The 25,365-nt window shown below is 46.9% G+C and overlaps 1 long non-coding RNA gene across 1 annotated transcript; it reads left to right on the top strand.

The window, feature by feature from the left end:
* The first annotated feature begins 132 nt into the window (after positions 1 to 132).
* On the top strand, positions 133 to 25,365 carry LOC114599661 (uncharacterized). The gene is made up of 5 exons (XR_003707348.2): positions 133 to 321; positions 14,606 to 14,712; positions 20,294 to 20,381; positions 22,047 to 22,222; positions 23,620 to 25,365. It is a non-coding gene; the product is annotated as an uncharacterized LOC114599661 (long non-coding RNA).

Below are 25,365 nucleotides of genomic sequence, written 5' to 3'. Positions count from 1 at the left end.
CGGATCCCGGCGAAGGGAGGCGGCTGATCAGGCCCGGAGAGAGCGCGCAAAACAGCCACCCACCGCCTTGCCAGGCACCCTCCTCCTTAAAGGGACAGCGCCCCGCCTGTCCTGGGCAGGGCAAGGGAGCCTGATTACATACAGCAGATGTACCGCTCAGGCTTGCGCCTTCTTCTTCCAAAAAACTTTCGCCTCTCCGCAGGGAGCGCTTGCAAATCGCCGGGGGTCTCTGTCGGGGGACAGTCAACGAATCTCTCCCCACCACCACCTTTTGGTAGCAATTGCGATGCGCCGCCCTAATTCGCCGCACGATTTCCCCATGTATTTCCAAACGCTTCTTTCGGTTCTTATTTATACTGCATTTTATCCTGTTTACCATAAAACTCTGCGCGGTGAATTGAAAGAAGCGATTAAAAATGTAATTAAAAATCAATATTTAATGCAGTCTTCGACCATAAATCCGCAGAGCAGCTGCTCTAGTCAAACTATCTCTGGCAGGGAATGGCTAGTTAATTAATTAATTAATTAATTAATTAATGCCCTGCCTTTTTCCTTGATGGGACTCATCATATAAAATCTGTCTAAAACATACAAATAATTACAATAAAACAGCTGTACAATAGTATCAAAAGTATCCAAAGCTGGCAAGAAGCACTCATAGTCACCAAGGCTGCTTGTCTGGTGTTTCAGAGGGAGTGCAGTAGAATAGAATAATTCACTTATCCTGTAGCCTTCCCTTCAATCCTTCAAAATGAATGTCATACATCAGGGTGGCCAAGGTTGATTTAGCCCCCAAGCTAGGCTGGAATGGGCCTAGATAATCCATATCCCCCCCCCAAAGGCTTGCAGTTGTGCCCCCATGACCCTCTCAACTCCCTTGCTCAAAAAGGGGGTGTTGTTGCTGGGCTAAAACCTGCTCCTGTCTGGATTTTTTCAAGTGTGTTTTCAGGAGGTACCTAAAACAGATTGCCTTGTGGGTCACGGAGGGAAGGAGAAAAGGGTATTCCAAACTACAGGAGCAACCAGAAAATACTTACAAGCGACTCGACTCCCCTACAGTAATCTGGACATGGAGGTCTATAAATGGCACAGGTGCAAAGCTTATTCACTTATTCCCGTTACAGATAGGTAGCCGTGTTGGTCTGCCATAGTCAAAACAAAAAAAATCCTTCCAGTAGCACCTTAAAGACCAACTAAGTTAGTTCTTGGTATGAGCTTTCGTGTGCATGCACACTTCTTCAGATACCAATCTGTTTTCACTTATTCCCATTTGTCTTGTGTTGGATGCCATGAGTGGATCAGTGGGAATGAGATCAGTTTACAACAAAACTATTGCTCTTTTCTTTTTTGTTGTTTGAAAAGATTCCCATTAACTAAATAAGCAAAATTGTTTGGTGCATTCTTAAAAAATGCAGATCTAGGAATTACACATAAGAGAGGGCAGAGGGGGCCTTTGTAAACTTTGACTTGAAAGGGATTTCTGTTTCAGTATGCATAGGTCCCAAGCCAGCAGGGCTGATGTTTGGCATTCTCTCATCAAAAAGGGTCCTTTTGATCTCTAATTCTCCACCCTTCCTTAGGCACATTGTTTTGTTGTGTCTATAGTGCTGTAGACTTCCAGGCCATAACCTAAACAAGAGCTTTCCTGTCTGGGAAGCCATGCAAATTTGGAGCGAAAGAGAATTCCAGGGATCGGCCCAAGATGATACAGTGCCGAAGCAGCGTTGTAGGAGCATGGGCTGGATGTGTGCGGACTGGAGATGGAATATTCCAGATAAAATTGCACGGCAGAATAGATGGGTCTTGAGAAGAGCATCTTCAAGGGGGCTTTGCATTCCTTCGCTTAGAGCCGGTTCTCAGAAATTTTATGAGCTGGTCCTTTGAATCAAGGCTTTATGCATTGTGTAGAAAGAGATGTATAGGGCTGACGGACCTGGAAGGCTGTGTGACATTTCTAAGGCATGCTGGAACCTTGTCCCCTCAACAGCACTCACCATCATTTCAATCCCCAGCATACCTGGACATTTGCTGGGGCCCACAAGCCAACCAAGTCCCATGGGGCTGACGCCTTGCCTTGCTCTCCCGGGACACCCCACAACTTACGCCCCATGATGGCACTGCTGCTGCTGCTGCATCCACAAGCCTCACCTGGCTAGGAATTGAGCTGAACTCCAGTCCCATAATAGCAAAGCCACACCAAATCCTGGAGATCCAATCATATCTCTCTGCCAACATATCTAGTTTTGTCCCACACTTTCATATTTTATCCTGATCATCGGGTACCAGAGGTGAAGGACATGGGAATGTCACTTACAGTGTGACAATGAAAGAAGACATGGTAGGATGTCTTCAGTTTGCAATAAATGAGTCAACTTTATATTAGGATCCCTATCATTTCCATGATAATAGTCATATGATATATTTGGTTCTTAAATGTGTCTATTTTCATAAATGAAATAAGTACAAAATAACTCAATTTGCAATTTTGTACAAAGTTTAAAGGTAAAGGGACCCCTGACCATTAGGTCCAGTCGTGACCGACTCTGGGGTTGCAGCGCTCATCTCGCATTATTGGCCAAGGGAGCCGGCATACAGCTTCCGGTCATGTGGCCAGCATGACTAAGCCTGGCGAACCAAAGCAGCACACGGAAACGCCGTTTACCTTCCCGCCGGAGCGGTACCTATTTATCTACTTGCACTTTGACATGCTTTCGAACTACTAGGTTGGCAGGAGCAGGGACCGAGCAAGGGGAGCTCACCCCGTCGTGGGGATTCGAACCACCGACCTTCTGATCGGCAAGTCCTAGGCTCTGTGGTTTAACCCACGGCGCCACCTGCGTACAAAGTATGCAGCACCCCACTTGCCCAAATGGATCAACCTCCACTGGCTCCACGAGCAGGAATCACAGAATCATAGAACTGCAGTATTGGAAGGGACACTGGGGGTCATCTAGTCCAACCCCTTGCCATGCAGCAATATTTTGCCCAATGTGGGGTTCAAACCCACAACCCTGAGATTAAGAATCTCATGCTCTACCAACTGAGTTATCCCAGGAGATTTGATTCATCTGAACTCCTCCTCACTCATATCACCTATAATATTCATGTGCACTTTATTTTCTTGCATTTATATCCCAAGGAGCAAAAGGTGGCATGCATGGCTATTTTCATTTTATAACTACCCTGTGAGGTAGACTCTTGAGAGTCCCATGGACTGCAAGAAGATCCAACCTATCCATTCTTAAGGAACTGAGTGTTCACTGGAAGGACAGATCATGAAGCTGAGTTTCCAATACTTTGGCCACCTCATGAGAAGAGAAGACTCCCTGGAAAAGACCCTGATGCTGGGAAAGATGGAGGGCACAAGGAGAAGGGGACGACAGAGGACGAGATGGTTGGACAGTGTTCTCGAAGCTACCAGCATGAGTTTGACCAAACTGCGGGAGGCAGTGGAAGACAGGAGTGCCTGGCGTGCTCTGGTCCATGGGGTCACGAAGAGTCGGACACAACTAAATGACTAAACAACAACAACAACGAGGTAGGTTAGGATAAGGAGCAGTAACTGGCCCAAGGTCAGCTTGTCTCCTCGGTCCTGGTCCGACACTGTAAGCACTTTGCCACAGCAGCTCTCCATTGTGTGTTACATATTCTGATATAACACTGTTTCCCGGTATTCTTTCACAGAGGGAAAAAAATAGAAGTACTGTTTTTGGGGGACAGGAGGCGGGCAGGTGTGGAGGATTCCCTGGTCCTGAATGGCGTAACTGTGCCCCTGAAGGACCAGGTGCGCAGCCTGGGAGTTATTTTGGACTCACAGCTGTCCATGGAGGCACAGGTCAAATCTGTGTCCAGGGCAGCTGTTTACCAGCTCCATCTGGTACGTAGGCTGAGACCCTATCTGCCTGCGGACTGTCTCACCAGAGTGGTGCATGCTCTGGTTATCTCCCGCTTGGACTACTGCAATGCACTCTACGTGGGGCTACCTTTGAAGGTGACTCGGAAACTACAACTAATCCAGAATGCGGCAGCTAGACTGGTGACTGGGGGCGGCCGCCGAGACCATATAACACCGGTCTTGAAAGACCTACATTGGTTCCCAGTACGTTTCCAAGCACAATTCAAAGTGTTGGTGCTGACCTTTAAAGCCCTAAACGGCCTCGGTCCAGTATACCTGAAGGAGCGTCTCCACCCCCATCATTCTGCCCGGACGCTGAGGTCCAGCGCCGAGGGCCTTCTGGCGGTTCCCTCATTGCGAGAAGCAAAGCTACAGGGAACCAGGCAGAGGGCCTTCTCGGTAGTGGCACCCGCCCTGTGGAACGCCCTTCCAGCAGATGTCAAAGTGATAAACAACTACCTGACATTCAGAAGACATCTTAAGGCAGCCCTGTTCAGGGAAGTTTTTAACGTGTGATATTTTACTGTATTTTTGGTTTTTATGGAAGCCGCCCAGAGTGGCTGGGGAGGCCCAGCCAGATGGGCGGGGTATAAATAAATTATTATTATTATTATTATTATTATTATTATTATTATTATTATTATTATTATTATTGTTATTATTAAAATATGCTGTGGTGACACTGGCCTTCTGTGTGCAGGGACAATTTCTGCTGATGACAACATCTGTTGGGTTTGCCTAAGAAGTGCTATCTAAACCCACCACATTGGAGCCGGTGTGCCTGTTGCTCAGATAATGAGCATGTATGTTGTACAGTTCCCTTTTGTGGTTGGCGAGAGGAGGGCAAGACTCTGCTAAGCCTGCTTTGAAACAAAAAATGAGAGCAGGAAAAAACACCTGCATCACCCTACATGTTCATTTTATTGTATTTATAAATGACCCTTCCTTGAACAGAGCAAAGGGCTGTGTGCGACAAAGGATTAAGGAACAAAACAAATACAAAACGAAAGCATTCATTATGTAACCGTAATTTAAAAACACAACCCACACATTGCTGTTCAGGGAAACTATTACCACCTAGGAATGAAAGGGTTAGGAAAATAGAAACCGTTCTAGGTGGCATCTAAACCCCAACCACAAAGGAGACATGCAACTCTGGGGGGAGATCATTCCAGAGTCCAGGTCCCCCAACACAGAAAAGGCCTTTTTATGAGTCCCCTCACCACAGATTCTTGTGCGGACTATGAACAGAGTCCAGTCTTAAGGATGGAGTCGGCTGGTGTTGGATGAGGCTGTATTGCAGATATAGCTGAGCGGAACGAAGCATTGCTCCTTTGGGCAGAAGGATGGGAGCCACTGTGGTGTAGTGGTTAAATTGTTGGACTAAGACCTGGGAGAGTTGGGTTCAAATCCCCACTCAGACATGAAACTCACTGGGTGTCCTTGGACCAGTCACTGTCTCTCAGTTGAACCTCCCTCACAGGGTTGTTGTGAGGACAGAATGGGGAAGGGGAGAACCACGTGTACCACCTTGAACTACTTGGGGATATAAATGTAATAAATAAATGAAGAAATAAATAAATCACTTAAACAAATAAATACTTCAGGCAATTGTGCTAATTCCTCCAATGTCACAATTTCTGCTTCTGCTTCTTTGCGTATTTTAAGGGCCCAGTGTTTCATGGTGGTATGAGGGAGACACTTTAAAAGAAGGGATCCTTCCAAACCCTGTAGGTATTATTATACCCAAACTACATATGTTGGAATTCAAATAAGTAAAAGCCTAACAGTGGTTGTAAAACTCTACCTATTTGAAACGTTTTTGCCACAAAAAAGCCAGTACTGTACAGTGGTAAAGTAAAAGTAAAGGGACCCCTGACCATTAGGTCCAGTCGTGACCGACTCTGGGGCTGCTGCGCTCATCTCGCTTTATTGACCGAGGGAGCCGGCGTACAGCTTCCAGGTCATGTGGCCAGCATGACTAAGCTGCTTCTGGCAAACCAGAGCAACACACGGAAACGCCGCTTACCTTCCCGCCGGAGCGGTACCTATTTATCTACTTGCACTTTGAGGTGCTTTCGAACTGCTAGGTTGGCAGGAGCAGGGACCGAAGAATGGGAGCTCACCCTGTCGCGGGGATTAGAATTGCCGACCTTCTGATCGGCAAGTCCTAGGCTCTGTGGTTTAACCCACAGCGCCACCCGTGTCCCGTGGTACCTAGGGTTAAACACTTAATTTGTTCCGGAGGTCCATTCTTAACCTGAAACTGTTCTTAACCTGAAGCACCACTTTAGCTAATGGGGCCTCCTGCTGCTGCTGCGCCGCCGGAGCACGATTTCTGTTCTCATCCTGAAGCAAAGTTCTTAACCTGAAGCACTATTTCTGGGTTAGCGGAGTCTGTAACCTGAAGCGTTTGTAACCTGAAGCATATGTAACCCGAGGTACAACTGTATTATGAGGTCCTTACAAACCTTCGTAAAGGTATCTAGTTTAAGTTTGGCAAGAAGTCTTCTGCATGCTTGGAAAAGTGAAATAGCAAGCTGCACTGGTTCTTGTGTAACATCTATAGACGCCTTAACTTGGAATCATTATCCCAGGACACCAGCGAGAAAGCCATACCGCTACGAAGCACAGCATGCGGCTTTTAACTACTAAATGCTGCAGCTCGGCCCATTCATATTTAATCTCTGTTCAGCTTTTATGCTGCTCCTTCGCGTTCAGAGTCTCTCCATGGACGTTGTAAAGTATTTACCAAGCTTAGCGCTACAGGTCCCAGAGGGAAACATGGAATTCAAATTACAGACCTGAAGGTGAATGTACTAGCTGCTGAATATTCATGAAGGCAAACATGATCCTCTGGTTCCCAGGGTGATTATCTTCAGTGAAAATACTGTACGTTACTCCAGCTCTTCCGAAAGGTTTGGAAACTGAGGACATATTTTCAGGACCCTCTGTATAGCTGCAAGGTATGTACTGGGCTCCTTGAACACAATGCCCACCCTTCAATAGATGGATGATAAACCAGTAGGTGCTGCTGGCCAAGCTTAAATGTTTGCAGCTTAAGGGCTGGTGCACTTTGCCATTAGGTTATTTATTTGAGCGGTGCGGAGAAGTTTGATGCGTGCAGAATTACTCACTGAAACTGGCAACTGCACCAGACAGCAGATGTGGCCTCTTCTTCTCTGTTGCATTTTCAGAAAAGGAACTGTGCTAAAGTATGAATTTCCCAGACATAGCTGGAACACAGCAGTTGGAAACAGTGTCCTGGTCAGAAATCGCAACCGGTTTTCCTGGTGGCAACCATTGTTGGAAGTACAGTGGTACCTCAGATTAAGTACTTACTTCGTTCCGGAGGTCCGTTCTTAACCTGAAACTGTTCTTAACCTGAAGCACCACTTTAGCTAATGGGGCCTCCTGACGCCCCCGCGCCGCCGGAGCACGATTTCTGTTCTCATCCTGAAGCAAAGTTCTTAACCCGAGGTACTATTTCTGGGTTAGCGGAGTCTGTAACCTGAAGCGTATGTAACCTGAAGTGTATGTAATCCGAGGTACCATTGTATAGATTTTGGCAAATTTCCTTAAAAAGAGCTCAAAAACAACTTTTTAAAAAAGATGTTGCAACATTTGTGTCTGGACTTTCCCTTTTTGAAATATGGAAGCCTAGTGAACAGGCACAAATCATTTCAATGGTAGGGTCCCCACCCTCAAAAAAACCAACTCCAAGGAAATGCACCATAGTGTTATTCTTCCTCAAGCTGTATCACCTTCTCTTCCAGATTGAGCTTGGAGGAAATAGGTCTATCTCATTTCAGCACTAGCCATCAATGCACAGTACTGAAATGCCGTAATGGTGATGTCACCAACCCGCCTTCCATATATACAGAGCTACAATGTGTTTTAACCATCCATCCTTCTTCCCTAACAACTCTGGGAACTGTAGTTCCATGAAGGAAATAGGAGTCCCCCATCAATTCTCAGCATCCCACAGTTCTTGGGATTCTTTTGGGGAAGTCACAACTGTTTAAAGTGGTATGATTCTGCTTTAAATATATAGTGCAGATGAGTCTTAACTCTTTTAGGCACATTTAATAGTTGTGAGCCACCTTGTGACAAGTGGTTGCATGAGGTTCCACTAATGCAGGACGGAAGGATCTTAGAATTTTTATTTTATTTCTTCTGTCCATCCATCCATTATTTGTTATCTTAGATTATTTGTTTTCTTGCTACCAGCCGCTGGGAGTAAATGCATTATTTTAATTCAAATCATCTGTTGCCAAATACAAAACATCTCCTGGAGACTCACACCATATTATGATTATTATATTTATATCAGGCTTCCTCAAACTCAGCCCTCCATATGTTTTTGGCCTACAACTCCCATGATCCCTAGGTAGCAGGACCAGTGGTCAGGGATGATGGGAATTGTAGTCTCAAAACATCTGGAGGGCCGAGTCTGAGAAAGCCTCCCCCCCCCGCCCCCCTGGCGGCTTAGAGCTAAATCAGAAACAGCTAAAAACAGAGAAAAAGCAATACTTAAAAAACACACACAATTAAACAGAACATATATCTCAATGGGGGACGCGGGTGGCGCTGTGGGTAAAAGCCTCAGCGCCTAGGGCTTGCCGATTGAAAGGTCAGCGGTTCGAATCCCTGCGGCGGGGTGCGCTCCCGTTGTTCGGTCCCAGCGCCTGCCAACCTAGCAGTTCGAAAGCACCCCGGGGCGCAAGTAGATAAATAGGGACCGCTTACTAGCGGGAAGGTAAACGGCGTTTCCGTGTGCGGCTCTGGCTCGCCAGAGCAGCGATGTCACGCTGGCCACGTGACCTGGAAGTGTCTCTGGACAGCGCTGGCCCCCGGCCTCTTGAGTGAGATGGGCGCACAACCCTAGAGTCTGTCAAGACTGGCCCGTACGGGCAGGGGTACCTTTACCTTTACCTATATCTCAATAGGTACAGCAGGGACTCTTAATCTCAGGGTCGTGGGTTTGAGTTCTACATTGGGTGAAAGATTCTTCCATTGCAGAAGGTTAAAGACCCATGTGGTCGCTTCAAACTTGACAATTCTTATATGTGTGTGTTCTATAATTAAAACATAGAGATCATTACAATAAAAACACAACAACAGCAGCCATTTCCTTAAAAACAATCCGTTCCCCCAAGCCTGTTGGAACAAGAAATATACACAATTAAAAAATGAAGTTTAATAGTACTTGCCCTCCCAATAACATAGAGCTGACTCCAGTTAAGTCAAACCAGCTTCCGATTGTGCAAATAGTGTCTTCTTCCTCTCCTCTCCCTTCGTGTCTCCTTCACTGCCTCCAAATCTGGAGAACCTCCCAACACATATAAATAATATAAATAACATAATAATAATAATAATAATAATAATAATAATAGAATAAGACGTCCCTACTTTCGTCAGGGAAATGTTGGAGGCGTTTGCTGCTGTGGCACTCCATGGATCAGTTGCTTAGCTGGTCCACTAAGCTTTCCCCTTAATATTCCCTCCAAATACAGCTTGTGATCCCACCTAGGTGAATACAACCCACCAGCAATCTAGGGCGGTCTGCCAGGGACCTCATAGACCTCCTCTGTTATGTACTGAAGTTCTCACCCTGGGCCAGCAGGGGGATACTGTAGATAGTTATGCAAATAAGGGATCAAAAGTGACGTTCAGTGATTGGATAGTTACAGAAAATGGTTACTGTTGCGTTCTAGTGGAGCTCTATATAAGCTGGCTGGCTGAACCCTTCAGTTCAGTTCTGTTCTGGCCTGTGAATAAACAAGAGCTGTTTGAAGAATCGCTGTGTTGTCTGATATGTTCACCCACAACTTAACATCCTCTTTTTGCTGCCTGACTATAACTGTAAAAATGGAACAGGCAGGCCACACTCCATAGTTGGCAAGTGGTTTTCTGCTTCACGGGTCACAGGATTTGCAGGCTTGCTCCAGGGCCTGTGGTGACTGGCTTTTGTTTGCCCCATATTAATTCAATCTGGAATGAAAGGGCGACATCTTGCCTTCCATTGCTGCTTTGCTCTGCAGCTGGAGCCTGGCGCTCAGAAGCAAACTCTCCACTTGCTGGCACGGCAGTAAGACATCTGGGGACCGATTACCTCAAAACAAACACTTTCTTATGCTCAGGCCTCTTCCAGTCTCTGTGGTGAGATCTTTGTTGAAACAGCAGTAAACAACCTCTCGCTACAGAGAGAGTTCAGATTAGCTGGTGTAGGCGGCTGATTAGGAATTCTATTTAGCCAATTAATCTACATTTGCAGAAATCTCAAATCATGCTTGCTTATTTTCCCCCTCTAAGTATTTATGTAGGAGATCCAGTGACTTTGTGAGCATCCGACTTAAAGCCATGCCGGAAGAAAAGGGCAGGGCTCATTGGCGCTCTGACAATCCTGTCTCTCCTTTGATTTGCGATGGTGAGCACTTCGGTGGATCAGTGGCTTGCAGCTTAGCCCAATATGTTGTGGGCACAGGGAGGGTTTCTTCCACTGGGTGCCCTCTGCTTCGGAATGATTAGATGGCAGGAATGATCAGCGCAGACTTCTGAGTGGCCAGAAGAGGCCAGCAAGAGCTGCTTCACACATTACAAAATGGCCACTCAAACAAGGGTGTAGGAAGGGGGGGGGGTGCGGGGAGTGCGTCTGCCCCGGGTGTCATCCTTGAGGGGGGTGACAAAATGGCACTCCGCTGGGGATGGCACTTACTCTGCAGCGCGTCTCTCTTGGGAGTGACGCGGTGGCTTGGGGCCCCGCGTTGCCCGAAACGGCAGCTTGATGCTTGCGCCCACCAGGCGGACTCCTTGGGAAGCTTGTGCCACCGTGTGCAGATCCCCATGGAATGCTGTGGTGCCCCCCTGGATGGAGCGCTGCAGCACCCCAGTTTGCAGATTGCCGCCATGGCCCTGTGTGCGGATCGCCCCTCACCCACCGCTACAGGTGCCAAAGCAGCTAGCTATGCCCCTGCACCCGAAAACCATGCGTTGCAACAATCCCATTGTGATGGCCTGGGATTCCGATTCTGAGAGTGAACCGGAGGAATCCCAGCCGGCACAGGAGTCCCCGCCTCCAGGGCCGGCTGAACTGGGGCAAGGCCTGGATTCTGAGGAGCCTGCACCTGTGCCAGATCCTCAGGAGCAGGCACCAGGTGAATCCATTCTGGCCCCAGAGGTGCTTGAGGACTCAGTGTCTACAGGTGAGTCTCCCCCGGGGCCCAGTAACCCTTCAGCCTTTCCTGAACTGCAGAGGCTTAGGGCAGAGAGGCAAAGGGAACTGGTTTCTCCCAGGAGGAGTGCTCGCCTTAAGGCCAGGAGAGGCGGGGCTCCTGGGGGCCGGGACCGCCCCTGGCCTCAGAGAAGATAAAGGCCAGTCAGCCCGGTCCCAGGTTGCAGGAGCAACGTCGTTATTGAAGAGCTGTTTCGGCCAGCATCCAGTCCTGTTCCTCCAGTGTTCCTGTTCCCCGCCCGGCCTCCTGCTTCTGATCTTCAAGTGTTCCTGTCCCCGCCCGGCTTCCTGCTTCGGACCTCGCCTCGCACCTTGTGGACTATTTCCAGGCTAGTGACTCAGGACTGAGCTTTGACTACGATAACAGTAACCTTTCCCCCCCCCCCCCCCCCCGGGACCAGCACAATTGCACTCTTGGGCATGGGAGGCTAGTCCTTTAGGGCGAATGGGGTGCTTGTTTCCCAACCAACCTTAGTCTGCCCTCCACCACCCTCCAATTGCCTGCTTTCTTACGGGGTGTGGGTGTGTGTGTGTGGCACCACCTGTCCCATACTCTCCAACATGCTGCAGAGGGGAAACCTGAGCACATGTCTTTTTTGGAGCTGGGCTCTTGCTGGAACCAGGTGACTCGCGCAAGAGCCCCCCCAAAAAAAACAGATTTCTTTGGGGGCTGCTCTCTCAGGGGAGCCAAAGCAGGACACCCCAGCATCCAATCAGAAGCCAGGATGGCTTCTGTAATTCTGGGATGTCCACAGTTGAGGGGGTACGTGACCAACTCCCTCACTTTAGAGTTGCTTTTGCTGAACTCGTGGGAAGAGGATGGAGAGAAAAGTAGGATTGGTTGACTCTGCTTGCCCTTGGCTCTGCCTCTGTCTACTGTTGGCTTTCTGCCCTATTAGTCTCAAAGAGCCACAGCCACCACTGGCCATGAGTTTTTTTGTGTGTGTTTTCACTTGCTGAAAGACTTAAGGGCTTAGCCACACTGACCTTTTGTCCTGCTCCTTGCATGCACTGCTCACACTTAAAACCTCTGTGTCCCAGCATTTTGTCTTTTGTTTTTGCCCCGGAGCTTTCCCTGTGAAAGCCCTGTTTAGTGCTCAGTTGCAGCAAACATCCATTTGGGTTTTTCGTGGATTGAGCTTTTGAGCTTTTAAGCACGGACCATGTCTGGAAACAGCAGGGGAAAGCTAAGTGCAGATAAGCCCCAACACAAATTCTTACTTCTCAGATTCCATCTGCACTACACAATCAAAACAGAATCTTACCACTTGAAACAGTCATGGCTTCCTCCCCAAGAATCCTGGGAACTGTAGTTTTGACAAGAGTTTCGAGATCCCTATTCTCTTCACAGAGCTCCAGTTCTCAGAATGGCTTAACAGTTGACCCCCCCCTTTCTAGGAACTCTGAGAACATAGCTCTGTGACTTTCTCTGGATACAATCACACACCAAGTTTTAAGAAAGCTAATCTTTATTATTGGAAATCCATGTTGGTAGGAAAGTTCCCCAGATCTATCATGCTATAATGGAGATGCAATGATCTATGCTTGCCCTCATGGCTGATCTCATGGGAGAAACATGAAGAAGGAAGAAGGAAAGGAAATATGGCATGAGGTCAGCAACCCTAGGAGTATCAGCCTAGCGTTGAAGGAAGATCAACAGAGGTCAGGGCAAGATGGGCAGTCTAGGAAGCTTGGAGGATCCTCTCTTATACCCCTTCTCATAAAGATATACAGTGGTACCTCTGGATGTGAACGGGATCCGTTCCAGACCCCCGTTCGCATCTTGAAGTGAACGCAACCCGCGTCCATGCGTCTGTGCATGTGTGGGTCATGATTTGCCGCTTCCACGTTTGTGCGTGATGTCATTTTGAGCACATGCGCAAGTGGCGAAACCCGGAAGTAACGCGCTCCGTAACTTCCGGGTCGCTGCGGAGTGCAACCCGAAAATGCTTAACCTGAAGCTACATCAACCTGAGGTATGACTGTATCACTCCACAGTGCAAGCTGCGCTGCACCTCAGACAATTCCTGCAAAATGCACCAAGCTCAGCAACTATGCACTCACATAGGGCTCATCCAGACTTCCTTTTGTGTTGTGTTTATGGGTTGCCATACATCCAGAATTTCCTGGACATAGCCAGAATATGGCAGTCAGTGACTAGGCAGAAATCGCTGAGGTGTCTCGGAAAATCCATACGTATGGCAGCCTATATGCCTATGCTTTTGCAAATTTCATTTAAAAAAGCTCAAAAACCTCTTTTTTTGAGATCTTGAAAAAAAAAAAAAGCCCAACAACTTTTGTGTCTGGATTTTCACTTTTTGAAATATGGCAACCCTACTTGAATGTGCCATGTACGAGCACTTTTTGTGTGTGTCCTGTCACTTTCGTGGCAGAAACCCACTCTTTGCAGCTAAATTGAAGCAAACAGCAACCCACAGAAAATCCAAATGGCTGTTTGTTCCGATTCAGTGTTAAAGAGTGGGATTTTGCTGGGAAAGCGCTGGGGGGAAAAAGAAAAAGTGCTCTGACACAGCACTTTAAAATGCAGACCTGTGCCTAAAAAGCACGAGGTGAAAGGTAACTGTGCCTGATCCCCCAAGAGAAATAAAGTATTTGCACCTGTCCTTTGTTTACAACAACCGTGAGGGTGGGTATGGGTCCTGCTATTCAATGAAATGTGGGCATGGTCAGGTTGAGCCAGCACAAACAGGAACTGAGCAAGAAGAACAAACAGTCTCACCAGGGCCCTGTGGGGCAGTTGTTGGGAAAGCCCGATGGAGCTAGTCTTAAAATCATAATGATTTCAAGCTGCCACAGAGGGGGCTTGATTTGGGCTGTGATCAGATGCGGGGATGGACAGACCACCCTTCTAGTTTGCCCTTTTGCAATGAAACTATTGAGCTATTTGGCTCTTTGAGGGAACCACTAGAGATACTTGTGTGTTGCAAAGGATACTTAGTGGCTTTAGGGACGTGGGTGGCACTGTGGTCTAAACCACCGAGCCTCTTGGGCTTGCCGATCAGAAGGTCGGCGGTTTGAATCCCCATGATGGGGTGAGCTCCTGTTGCTCTGTCCCACGTCCTGTCAACCTAGCAGTTCGAAAGCACGCCAGTGCAAGTAGATAAATATGTACCACTGTGGCGGGAAGGTAAACAGCGCTTCCATGTGCTCTGGCTTCCATCATGGTGTCCCGTTGTGCCAGAAGCTGTTTAGTTATGCTGGCCACATGACCTGGAAAGCTGTCTGTGGACAAACAGCGGCTCCCTCGGCCTAAAAGTGAGATGAGCGCCACAACGCCACAGTCGCCTTTGACTGGACTTAACCATCCAGGGGTCCATTACCTTTTCTACCTTACTTAGTGGCTTCAAAAGGGTAGGATTTAAATCAGTAAAATGGCATGGGAAGGAAAGTGTCAAGCCCGTTTCCTGAGCAGCAGTACCGTCCTAATTCTTATATCCCCCCCCCTCCCATTGCAGCTGCCGGAAACATGGGAAAATAACCTATTAATGGATTTCTGCAGCAACTTTGGCTCTCACTCAGCCTGAAATACCAATCAGAATCTGATTACAAACAGGTTCCTAAGGTAAGGCTAAAACCCTCCCAAAGTCTTGAAACGACTGAGCCCGCTAATTAACATTCTACGTCTTTGCCTCCTACACAGTAGGAGAAACCTCCCCACCTTTCAATCAAAGAACTAACGCTTCGGAAAAACGAAGGAGACTAATTTAAGGAATAACTTGTATTTACTTCAAACTCCCCAGGCGACATATGATTCAAGAAGCAATTGTGCAAGTAAGAAACGTATGGTGCCATCTTGTATGTCAGAGTAGTATAATTTGGAATAATTCAATAGGAAATATTAAATGACAGGAAGGAGGGGGGAGAAGACAACACTCAATAGGTTTAATTCTTCCTCTTGGTATGGTGACCCAATGAACATAGAAACCTGGGAAGCTGCTTTAGCCGTTGGTCCATCTAATTCAGTATTGTCAACACTGACTGGTAGGAACTCTCTAAGGCAGGGAGTCTCTCCCAGACTTATCAGGAGATGCCAGGGATCCGCACCAGCATTATTATTATTATTATTATTATTATTATTATTATTATTATTTATTTGTATACTGCCCTTCAATCACAAATCTAGAGGCAGTTCACAACAGAAAAATACAATAATAATAATTGCATGACAAGCTGCCCCTGCTGAAATTGCCTCTTCTAAACAACTGTCTTGCCAAATGCAAGGTGGCTCTTTTAAAATGAGATTCAGAATACAAAACACAAGTGAGTGAGCTTAAAGATTTTATTCTAAACAGCAAGCAATATATATATATATATATATATATATATATATATATATATATATATATATATATATGCAGGTTTTGGTGTCCTCGGGTGTCTTCCCGTGTAAAAGATGGGGTGTCTAGGCGACGTTTCGACGAGGTCTCACTCGTCATCTTCAGGCTGGTGCTTTCGGCTTCTTGTTACTGGAACAGAGCAGGATCTCAGTGTTTGAGTTCCTATAAATACTGTAGAGGAGGTTTGGTGTATAGCCTCCATTGTTCTGGGCAGAGAGGAAGTTCCCAGGCTAGTGTGCCTTTTCTTCTTTTGTTCCTTAATTACTTGAGGGATATCTTGAGTGATTTCTTGAGTGATATCCTGAGTACCACTTAGGTGGGTCATTAGGTGTGGATTAGTTGCTAAGGTCTTTGTGTCTTGACCTCTTGACCTTTGTGAAGAGTTTTTCTGAGAAGATGGCTGTACTGAAATTAGTTGTGCTCTGGCTTGGCTTCGTGTATAGGGGCGAGCTGTGGTTTTGTGGCCTGTGCCAGCCAGATCTGTGTAGGGATTGCAGGGGGGTGCAGCATCCGGAGGTGCCACCATGGTTTGGCTACTGGATGGTGTCTGTAATTTATCTGTGGAGAGGGACTGGGTTTGGATCTGGTGTGGTTGATTGGTGATGGCGTTCTGTGTGCCTCTGGCTCTGGTGTCAGTTTTTGTGGGGAGGGCTAATTTCCAGATGTCTGGCAAGTGGGATGTGTCGTCACGCTTGTTCATGTTGTGAGGGTGTTTCTCTATCTCGATGGCTTCCATGATTATTCTCTTGTGGTGATGTTCCATGTTAAAGAGCAATTTGGAATCTGCAAAATTAATTTCGTGTCCTGTTTCTTTCATGTGTTGGAAAAGAGAGGAAGTTTTTTCTTCTTTTTTGACGGCATTCTTGTGTTCTGCAATACGTGCATTTATTCGTCTGTTTGTTTGTCCAATGTACGTGGCTGGGCAGAAACACCAAAAAGAAACACCCCCAAAAAACCAAGACACAGAAGAAAACAATGGCATGGCCCTCCTTCCTTATATCAAGGGCACTACAGATAAAATTAGCAAAATCCTCCATAAACACAATATCAAAACAGCCTTTTGCACCAACCAAAAAATAGCCAATATCCTCAGAAACCCCAAGGATAAAATCCAGTTGGAAAACCAAGGGGTCTATGAAATACCCTGCAAAGTCTGCCCAGCCACGTACATTGGACAAACAAACAGACGAATAAATGCACGTATTGCAGAACACAAGAATGCCGTCAAAAAAGAAGAAAAAACTTCCTCTCTTTTCCAACACATGAAAGAAACAGGACACGAAATTAATTTTGCAGATTCCAAATTGCTCTTTAACATGGAACATCACCACAAGAGAATAATCATGGAAGCCATCGAGATAGAGAAACACCCTCACAACATGAACAAGCGTGACGACACATCCCGCTTGCCAGACATCTGGAAATTAGCCCTCCCCACAAAAACTGACACCAGAGCCAGAGGCACACAGAACGCCATCACCAATCAACCACACCAGATCCAAACCCAGACCCTCTCCACAGATAAATTACAGACACCATCCAGTAGCCAAACCATGGTGGCACCTCCGGATGCTGCACCCCCCTGCAATCCCTACACAGATCTGGCTGGCACAGGCCACAAAACCACAGCTCGCCCCTATACACGAAGCCAAGCCAGAGCACAACTAAGTGCAGTACAGCCATCTTCTCAGAAAAACTCTTCACAAAGTTCAAGAGGTCAAGACACAAAGGCCTTAGCAACTAATCCACACCTAATGACCCACCTAAGTGGTACTCAGGATATCACTCAAGAAATCACTCAAGATATCCCTCAAGTAATTAAGGAACAAAAGAAGAAAAGGCACACTAGCCTGGGAACTTCCTCTCTGCCCAGAACATTGGAGGCTATACACCACACCTCCTCAACAGTATTTATAGGAACTCAAACACTGAGATCCTGCTCTGTTCCAGTAACAAGAAGCCGAAAGCACCAGCCTGAAGATGACGAGTGAGACCTCGTCGAAACGTCGCCTAGACACCCCATCTTTTACACGGGAAGACACCCGAGGACACCAAAACCTGCATTCCTGTACCCGTGAAAATCTACGAAAGCATATATATATATATATATATATATATATATATATATACCAAGTAAGCACTTCAATCTGCCACTTGGAAGCCCTCAATAAGCGGCAAAGTGACTCCCCCAGGTAGCCTCAGTTTGCACGGCCCCGCAGCCGATCAATTCTGTGCACGAGCTTCTCAAAAAACTCTGCCCACAACCATCCAATTTATAGTTAGCTAGCCTGTGTTGCTTGCCGGACTATCTACATGCAGATCATTCATTACTGGCTAAGTGCAGATTATTCATTAGGCACCCCCTCCTAATGCCTGACTTTCTCAAAACAATGTTCAACATCAAAAAGGTACCTAGCACTATCACTTCCTCCCAACTGATTAGGACACAAAAGGCTGTTCTTCATGCCATCAAATAACTTAACAAGAGACAAGAAGGCCGAGGGTGTGGGGGACAGAGGCAGGAAGGGGAACCGTGTCAGACCACTAACTCCTCAAAATACAATTTATCTTCCGGATAGACTGCCCATACAACAACTAACAAAGGTGCAGGAACCCTGACCTCATTTTCACCTGGCTGTTCCACCTCTTGAAGAGTACCACTGACATATTGTGGTGGAGGATAGGAGAGGATTAAAGAGGCCAGAGACTGGCAGAACTGAACTAATAAAGGGCACATCCACACTGTCATTTAATGGCTATATACCCACCTCCTGGCAAATAGAAGGGGAGGAAATGGAGGCAGTGGGAGATTTTACTTTCTTGGGCTCCATGATCACTGCAGATGGTGACAGCTGTCACGAAATTAAAAGACACCTGCTTCTTGGGAGAAAAGTGATGACAAACCTAGACAGCATCTTAAAAAGCAGAGACATCACCTTGCCGACAAAGGTCCGTATCGTTAAAGCTATGGTTTTCCTAGTATGGAAGTGAGAGCTGGACCATAAAGAAGGCTAATCGCTGAAGAATTGATGCTTTTGAATTATGGTGATGGAGGAGACTCTTAAGAGTCCCATGGACTGCAAGAAGATCAAACTGATCCATTCTGAAGGAAATCAGCCCTGAGTGCTCACTGGAAGGACAGATCCTGAAGCTGAGGCTCCAATACTTTGGCCACCTCATGAGAAGAGAAGACTCCCTGGAAAAGACCCTGATGTTGGGAAAGACGGAGGGCACAAGGAGAAGGGGACGACAGAGGACGAGATGGTGGGCCAGTGTTCTCAAAGCTACCAACATGAGTGTGACCAAACTGCGGGAGGCAGTGGAAGACAGGAGTGCCTGGCGTGCTCTGGTCCATGGGGCCACGAAGAGTCGGATGCGACTAAACGACTAAATAACAACAACCCACAGTAATTATCCATTGCCTGTATGACATTGACCTCTAAATTGCTGCCTTCCCACACTTCTCCCTCAGTCGGCCTAGATTTTCTTGGACCAGGGATATGCCAAAAAACAGGAGAGTATGAGCAGGGGTGTTGTGTCCAGTTTCACTGCCTGAGGGGAGAACAGGAAGGTGCCACCCCACCAAAGCCTCCCTTATCTGGGTCGTGCGGCAGCACCCTCAAAGCAGCATTGGCAACAGGAGGGTCCAGTGAGATCTCACGAGATCTCTGCAGGGCCCTTCCTCTTGGCATTCCACCACCTGAGGCAGCTGCCTCAGCCTGCCCCATGAGCTGGCCAGGCCTGGGTAGGAGAGAATCTGGATTGTGGGAGGGGGAAGTGTGGGAAAGCTGTGATTTGGAGGACAATGAAATATGGATCACTGATAATTAACTGTAAGAGATATTTTTTTTTAGCTAATGTGGGGGGGTGGGGGAACAAAGAGAATTTTATTCTTCAAATTTAATCTTCTTGCATCCAGCTGAGCCGACAGAGATTATGGGAAAGGCTAGATGGTCTGTTTAAAATATACACAGGAAAGGGGAAAATAGAAAACCTGTCCCAGCAGTGCTACCCAGCATATGTTCAGCTGGCTTTTTGACTGAGGAAAGCTGATGAAAAATTGATAGGGTACTTCTAGGCCCCTTGGAAGGATGCCTGATGGAAATGCAAATGACCGCGATGTCTATAAATCTGTAGGTGTTGTTGGCTACAGAGCCTGTTTAGAACAGCAAGTTCTAAGCTACCTTGGCTGCATCCAACATCCCTTCCTGATGATGTGACCCCCCCCCCCCCGTTGCACTGAGAGCTGATCGCACAGCATAGATTTGAAAGAGACCCAAGGGCCTGCTTCAAGGGCTCCTGCCAAGCGAAACAAGGCATGTGACTATCAAATGGATGGCCTTGGCTGTGGGACAGCATCCCCAGAGAGGCTCACCTGGCCCCTTCTTCTCCTTACATAAAAAAATAAAATAAAAATCAAGAAATACAAACATTGAAATATGATCAATGCAAAATAAAACATAAAAGCAATATCTAAACAGCAGCAATAGCAAATGAAAGGTACTTTTTCAGGGTTAGGGTTCAGTATGCCTGCAAAACAGTGATAATATTGAGGCATCCTGTGTTTGCACCTTTAGGATTTTGTCCCAGTTTTCTTTGGGGAGGGGGGGGGGAATAAGAAAAAATCCCTATTGTGGAATATTTTCACAAATTTAGTCAAGGCGAGTGAGATGTTTTTGAGAGTGATGTTTCGCAATAATGCTGTTACGGCCATCTGTTGCTGCAGCAGAGATCTTTGATCCATAATTCAAAAGCAGTGATTTATTCATTATTTAATCCATCTCTATCCATGCTTTTCTTCAACAGAGCACAGGGCAGCAGACCCACAGGGTTCCCAGCTAGTGATGTCAGAGACATCTGATGAAAACAAGCAACGGGAGCTGAAATTCTCAAGGTTTGCTTATTCGTCTCGTCTCTGGAATGGAAATCAATGCTATGAACCTGTCAGGTCTGTGCTGCCGCCGCAAATGATGAACTAATTATTACACCCCCCAACCTGCATTTCATTTCATTTCATTTGCTTTGAAATGAATGGGGTAGAATAATGTAATGATATTGTAACATACGTAACAGCAGACAGCAAGGTGAGTAACAGTTTTTGGCAGAAGACAAACTGCAGCAGAACAGAAATAGTGGTACATGTGGTGAATACGGGAAGAAATGGAAAACAGTGCTTTCTGACACCCCTGAGGCTGCAGTCCTACAACCAGAATTTGGGGAGCAAGCCCCACTAGTTTCCCATCCCTGCTGTAATGTTTATGGCAGATCCATTCCCTGTCCCAGTCCAGGATTTTTGAATGCTCTGGGCTAACCAAAGACTAATCCACTCCAGGATTTTGCAGCAAGGGGAATTCTGGAAGGAAGGGGAATTCTGCAAGAAAAGAACTCTTAAAAAAAAAATCTACTACGCAAAGTCTGGGTCCAGATTCTTATTTCTAAGAGTCCCTGGCTTCTGAACGCAACAGTCTCCAGCTCCCATCGGCTCCAGTAAATGGTCAGGGATAATGACAGTGGTAGTTTTAGGGGATTACGGTTTATGCCCAAATGCACCAAAGTGATGAAAGCTTTAACACTTCATTAATGCGCCCTCTCTGAGTTTCATCCTTCAGCTTTGATCAGTAATAACCCAGTGCCAGTGGCCAGTAATTAGCTAGCCCCAACACCTCCCTGGATAAAGGTGTTATTAAGTGCAAGCTTTGGTTCTGCCTAAATGTGAATGAAGCCAGGGTCAGCAGATTTAATTCACACCTATATCTGCAGTTCTTACTGGAGTGAAGGTTAATTGAAATGGGCCTCTTCAAATTATTTAATGCCGACGTGAAGTCTCATCGTCTCTCCCGCTTTCCAAAGGTGAGGCAAGTGTGCTGTTCACTTGGCAGCCAGAGGGTGGCAGTGCAGACTCTTGGATAGTCCCTAGCCAGGTTTGCCAGCTGGAGAATTATCTGGTAGCATCTTTGCACAGTTCTTAACACTGGGATTGGAGAAGGCAATCTATTTTGCGCTGTGTTAATGCACTATGGGATGTCCATGGGGTTCATGCAAACATGGAAGTGATGCCTAAGTAACAGGGAGCCTATTATTCTGGTTACCCTTCCAACTTCTCCAGGGCTGCAATCTTGCTAGGTGGGGTCAGGGGAGGTGTGCCCCATTTCATTGCTTATGGGGAAATGGGAATGTGCACCTCCCCTCCCCTTCACTGCCCCCCCAGCCCCTTGCTGCCACTCTTACTGGTATTGCACAATGGTGCCGGTGTAACAGTGGCAGTGGCGCCGGCTTCCATTGAGTGTCAGGAGCCAGGTCCTGTGACCAGTAGGACTTTGCAGGACTGGGGCCTTCCTAAGTTTGTTCTGAAGAGGCAAGGTGTGGCCACACAGGTGAGGCCATTTGGTAACTCACAGCACCAGGTGGCAAGAGCCGGGAAGGGATATAAGGTCAGCATTTCCCTTCGGCTCTTTGCCGCAGCAACACGTTTCTTGCCTTGCTGCGTTTGGCTCCTTGACCCCTTGCTTCTTGATCCTTGGACCTTTGACTTTGTGACTCCTTGCTTCCTGACCCTCAGACCCTTGGCTTCTTGACTCCCGGTTCTCTGACCCTCGGACTCTTGGCTTCCTGACTCCTGTTCCTGCTCCCATCCCGCCATCTTGCCCCCGGTCCCGACGTCACCAGCCAGAACTTCAATCACCCATGAACCAGACCGTGACAGCGAGATCTTGCCAGAAACCATTGCCTCTGCTGGTGAGGCTTCTCCACTGGAAGTGGGGTGGGGGGTGGAGGTGATGCAGGTGCCTGCTCTTGGACTTCCACTGCCCGAGGCAAGCGCCTCACCTTGCCTCATCAGTGGGCCGGGCCTGGGTAGGAGGTTTCCGTGGGTTGCAGCTGACAATTATACCCTCCAACGTTTCTCCGATGAAAATAAAGGTAAAGGTAAAGTTAAGTCCTGACAGTTAAGTCCAGTCGCAGACGACTCTGGGGTTGCAACGCTCATCTCGTTTTACAGGCTTAGGGAGCCGGTGTTTGTCTGCAGACAGTTTTTCCGGGTCATGTGGCCAGCATGACTAAGCCGCTTCTGGCAAAACCAGAGCAGCTCATGGAAATGCCGTTTACCTTCCCGCCGGAGTGGTACCTACCGTATTTTTCGATCCGCAAGACACACTTTTTCCCTCCTAAAAAGTAAGGGGAAATGTGTTTGTGTCTTATGGAGCGAATGCAGGTGGGAGGCTCTGCTCAGTGCTCCCTTTAAAGAGCCGTGCAGAGCGTGTGTGCAGCTCTTGCTGGCTTTTCCCCGAGGAGGGAGAAGGGACTGATGTGGTATTTATCTACTTGCATTTTTGACGTGCTTTCGAACTGCTAGGTTGGCAGGAGCTGGGACCGAGCAACGGGAGCTCATCCCATCACAGGGATTCGAACTGCTGACCTTCTGATCGGCAAGCCCAAGAGGCTCAGTGGTTTAGACCACAGCAGCACCCGCGTCCCTCCGATGAAAATAAGGATGTACTATTCCACCACCACCATCATTTTACTACTTATACCCCACCCATCTGACTGGGTTTCCCTGGCCACTCTGGGCAGCTTCCAACATATTTAAAAGCATAATAGAACATGAAACATTAAAAAACTTCCCTATCCATGGCTGCCTCTAGATGTCTTCTAAAGGTTGTATCTCCTTATCTTCTTGGCTGGAGGGGGGAGGGTCACCTAACTCCATGCCCTCCAAAATTTCTCTAATTAAAATAGGGACATCCTAAGGGAATGTCCTATTCACAATACAATAAAAGCCATATACAAATAATTTCCTATATGAAATCACCTATAAACAATTGCATACATAAAACTGAAAACCATTACATGTATAAAAGTTGTTAAAGTGATGGCACATCCTAAAACAGTTTCAAATCCTGTACAGAGGGTTTAAATGCTGATGCCCACCTCTTAATAGGAGTTGAAAGGTACATATTCGAACCACATCTGCAGCAGTTATATGGGCTTGCTGGTTTGCTATGGAAACCAATTCAAGGTAATAGCGGCTTAACCTTTAAAGCCTTGGATGGCCTGGGACTTTCATGCCTTAAGAGCTACATATGCTTCCCTGAATGATTCAGCAGGTTGTACTGTCTGTTCCATTTCGGTGGCAGGTTTAGACGTCAGCAATCAAGAGCATTCTGAGTGATTGTCCCCAAATACAGCTTCCTTTCTGAAGAGGTTGGGAGAGATGCAACTTCATTATCTTGCTGGAGGAGAGGTTGCAAGCCCTGCCTTTTCTCTTCTGGATTTGGATGAAGAAATCAGTTTTTTTGTGTGGCTGCTTTCATCTGTAGTGGCATGTTGTTGATGCTGCTTTTTTTGTCCTCCTAAATGTATTTTTCTTTTATTTGACGCAAGTTGCTTTGAACTGCTGGAACAGCAGCCTAGGAGAAGTTAACTCAATAAATGTACAAAACAGGAACATACAAACAACAGGATACAAATCTGATGTTTAATGGAAATGGATTCTATTGAGAGATGCAGAACTGCTCGGGTTGGTCTTGTTGGTTGGCAGCCGTCTGTCTCAGGAGACAATGACAGAATGCACCTTTGGGGGTGAAATCAAACCATTGGAGAGTTACAGATCAATATGGGAGAGACATATTTTGTTGCAGCTGGGGCAGATGAAGGTGTTTGGTTGTGCTGATCCAGGTGTAGCATGGCGTTTCTTCTTTCTTTGCTCCTCCCAGTTGCCCTTCCTCCTCCAGGGTACTGCCCATTCTCATTATGGTGGTGGTATCTCAGTTTCTGTCCATTAGGCAAGAATGAGATTCAAAATGGAGTAAGGGGAAGCCAGCAGAGGGTGGCTGGGTGGCAGAGGGCTAATCCACACTTACCTTTATCCTGCCCTTTCCAGGCACTGCCTGAGACTGAAAGCTCCATGTCTGAGTATCTTTCTTTGTTTTCGTTTTTGCTCCTGAGCTTTCCCAGTGAAAACCTGCTCTTTAAAGCTCAATCGGAACAAACGTCAATCTGCTGGAAATCCGAATTGATGGAAGTCACCTTCTGACACCACCTCCAGCTTTGAAGGAGCTGCTTTTTCATCACTGTATTTTCAGAAGTCATTTTGGGCACCAGAAAAAAACACCCCATGTGGTGCACAGATGAGTTTAAACAAATAACTGTGCAATTAAATGGAAAGGGCTGATCACACAGGTCTTTCGCGTAGGTAATTCTACAGAGAACCCCCTCCCTGACTTGTCCATGTGCTGCATCATTCACACAGCTGGACATCTGCAGGTGCATGATGGACAAATGGATCCTTCGTGGATGAGGACAGCATCTGAAAGGCTTTGCAAACAAGCCACACACTGGGCATAGGAAAAACAGCAGGCATTTGAAAGCTGAAAAAGAGAAGCAGCAGCAAATATGCGAAGTGGTTTCCATGGTACATAATGTACTGTGGATGGGCTAATTGCTCACTTTCACCCAGGAATTGCTGTCTGGGCAATTTATAATTTTCTGGCTAGTTTTAAAATGGCAATAGCTCTCATGTTAAGACTCCACATGCGGCATGCCTCCTGCTTTTAATGGAGATGTTCTGCATAGTCTACCTTTTGTGGAGTGCCAGCCTTGCTAGGGACTAGAGTTGATAAGGACCTGAGGCTTTTGGGATCCAATTTAGGTACACCAGCCTTCCCTGTTTTGCGTTAGACACAGGCAGCTCATAGGTACCACCTCTTTAATCCTCTACCTCAGGCAGGAGATATAGAAGATATAGAAGTATCAGCCATACCAACAGGCTAAAAAATAGCTTCTATCCGTGGGCTGTCAGGCTGTTGAATGGAAAATAACATAGCAAAATTGACTTGCGAGGTGGTGCGTTGTTTGATAAGAGATTGAGTGTTGGGGGGAGA

This window comes from Podarcis muralis, chromosome 5 (genome assembly GCF_964188315.1).
Source record: "Podarcis muralis chromosome 5, rPodMur119.hap1.1, whole genome shotgun sequence".
NCBI classification, from domain to species: domain Eukaryota; kingdom Metazoa; phylum Chordata; class Lepidosauria; order Squamata; family Lacertidae; genus Podarcis; species Podarcis muralis.
The sequence above is the reverse complement of the archived record's forward strand: the minus strand, read 5'-3'. Positions and strand labels throughout refer to the sequence as shown.